The sequence below is a fragment of the Orycteropus afer genome, unplaced genomic scaffold, assembly GCF_000298275.1.
Source record: "Orycteropus afer afer isolate SDZICR_OR568_19922 unplaced genomic scaffold, OryAfe1.0 scaffold00250, whole genome shotgun sequence".
NCBI lineage: Eukaryota > Metazoa > Chordata > Mammalia > Tubulidentata > Orycteropodidae > Orycteropus > Orycteropus afer.
Window position 1 is genome coordinate 1,064,208 of NW_006921837.1, and position 3,004 is coordinate 1,067,211.

Below are 3,004 nucleotides of genomic sequence, written 5' to 3' on the forward strand. Positions count from 1 at the left end.
CTGCTGTATGGAAAGTGAATTTCCTCTGTAAATTTTCACCCAAATCACAATTAAAAAAAAAAAAAAAAAAAAAATAAAACCAAGGTGGAGGGAAAGAAAAAGAAGATGGCATAGGTTTCATTCTGTTATACATAAGATTGCCATGAGCTGGTGCCAACTCAACAATAACTAACAACAATTAACTGATCTCAGGGAAAGAAACACTTAAGGCCTATGCAGAAGAACAAGGAAAATATCCAAAGAGCAGGGCCCATGACGTTGGCCAGTGGACCCCACACAGTGTCTAACATAAAAAATGCTCAGTAATCGTTGTTTGATTAGAAATGTTGAATTAAACAAGTTCACAATTCCATCTAATATCTGGAGTGCACATGGGAATGGTGAGAGGTGAATCCTCAGCACATCACCATCACCACCCCTCCTCTACCTGATCATCCTGTTTATGCTTCATATTGTCTGATAAACACCATGAAGGTGTATTTGTAATCTTGGCAATTCTGTTTGTTCAACAAGGCCACTCAAGGGTATAAATTCCCTAAGAGTATGACTCAGTCCCACTATTCAGAGAATTCAGATTGTCAGAGCTGAAGAGACCTCCTATACTAGCTTTTCTTAAGTCCTAATACAGAAATGGGAAAACCAGGACTTAGAGGCAGCACTGGAACTCAAGTCCATGTCTCCTGCCATCCAAATTTGAGTTTTACTCTATCACCCATACCCCCTTCATAAAACTCTAATCCTCAAGGTCCAGAAACCCTCCTCACACTTACCTGCTTCTCTTCTGCGCCACAGCCATCCTGAAATGTTGTCTCTCATCCCTGGTCTCCATATCCTCACGAGGCAGGATTCCTGTCCCCAGACTAACTTCATAGTGTAAGTATCTCCTGTCCAGGAGATAAAGAAATAACTCACCTTCATTCCTGTGAACTGCAGCCTCATAGTAAAGGATCTGCCCAGCAGATTGTGCCTAATTTTCTGTTTGGATTCAGTGAGGAAGTTCCTACTAGGGTCTTGAATCACTGTAAATGAAATAGAAATAGCAGAGTCCTGAGGGCTGTACTCCAAGAGAACACTCAGGACAATGTCTCATTCCTGTGCAACTTGTCTTCCTATAGACCCTTGAGGAAGTATGGATGACCATTCCTATTACAAAGATGTATAAATGAAGTTCCCAGAGGTTGAATGATTTGCCCAAGGTCATATGGTTTGCTCTGAAGGAAATGTTCATGCTGTCATACCACAGCTACTCCTTTTCATCTGTTCTATTGATATCTGTATGCCTCAATATTCTCCTCTAATTACAAAATGCATATCAACTAGGAAGTTCTCTGCAATCCACAGCAAGTTTATACAAGGGGGATGAGAAGTGAATACAGCTGAGGCCACTGTGTGGAAGAAATAGGTTTCAAAGGGAAGACAGAAGGAGATTTTTTTTTTTTCTTTTCTGATTACCCATTTTTTAGGATTACTAGGAGCTCAACTACTAGCCTAAAAAATGGTGGTTTGAATCCACTCAGAGGTGCATGGGGGTTACAGGTTTGAAAACTCTAGAGCAGTTCTACTCTGCACACAGAATGGACTAGAGAACAACTAACAACATTTATTAGGCCTCAAAATTTGTTTTGTGTCCCCACGTGACTCCCAACTCCAGGCTCTGCTTGTAACACTCCAAGTTGTTTTCATTTTTTTTCCCATGCTAGGACGTAAGCTTGGGAGCTCTGGTAGCTTAGTGCCTAAAGCACTTAACTGCTGCTAGCCGGAAGGCTGGCGGTTCAAACCAACCAGTCATTCCTTGGAAGGTTTGACAATCTACTTCCGTAGTGATACCGCCTTGAAAACTCAAGGAGGGGTCGCTAAGAGTCGGGTCCGACTCGACGGCACTTAACAAGAACAACGACAGGACACAGCTCTGTTTAATAGGGTTGCTACGAGTGGGAACCAATCGTCGGCACCTAACAACATAGACAGCTGTAACCCTAGGACATAGCAAACTACTGGGTATGTAGTCGATACATATTTTTTTATGAATGACCTTGGGCAAGACTCTGCCCTGCTCTCTGGGCCCGTTTCCTGACCAGTAGCAGAACAAGGGTGTGGGTGGAACGGTAGAGAGGTTGATCTATGTCAAGGGTTGTAGAGGCTGTTTAGAGTCTGGGTTGAACCTTGGTCACTGTTGTCAGGGAATGACTGGAGCTGGGGGAATCCTTCCACCCAGCACCTCACCAGCTTTGGCTTTTTGAGGCCAAGCCCAGAAGTTAGGGGTCGGAATGACGAAGTTTTGTAACCATCGCCTGCCAGTTCTGAGCACACAGCTTTGAGGAGCCAGAGGCGAGGCTCAAGACAAAGGGGCAGCCCCGTGCGAGGGGAGGCGACCGTTCATAACGACATCTAGGGCTACAGCGCCTCCGTTTTCGCAGCTAGTGACCGTAGGAGGGGCTCGGTTATTGGCCTGTGTCCACATTCACTCCCAGAACCCTACCCAAACCCCCAACATCACTCTGCCTCAGACCTCTCACCAAAAGCGCCGGACCCACATCTTGAAACAAAGCGGAGACGGAGTCACGTCACCGACTCCCCACCACACCTCACCCCAGCTTCTGCCCTTCTAGGCACCGGGAGGTTTCCGCATCTCTATGCCATCCTAGGCTGGAGGACTCACCCCCATTTGGGAGCCCAGCTAGGTCTGCAGGCGCTCTGGCCCCGCATCCCGCCCAGTTTTTGCCCTACCATTGGCTAGAAGGACGGAAGAGCTTGCAGAAATCAGCCAATAGCTAGGAGAGCCCTAGTAGGGATGGGCCTGTGAAGAGACTTGGTTAGGGCGGGAAGAGGAACCAATCAACTCCGGGGCCAACCTTCCTCTCTCTCGAGAAAGGTTGTTGTTGTTGTTGTTACGTGCCGTGGAGTGGAATCCGACTCATAGCGACCCCTCCTTGGGTTGCCGAGGCAGTATCACTATGGAAGTAGATTGCCCAACCTTCCTTCCGAGGAGTGGCTGGTGGGTTTG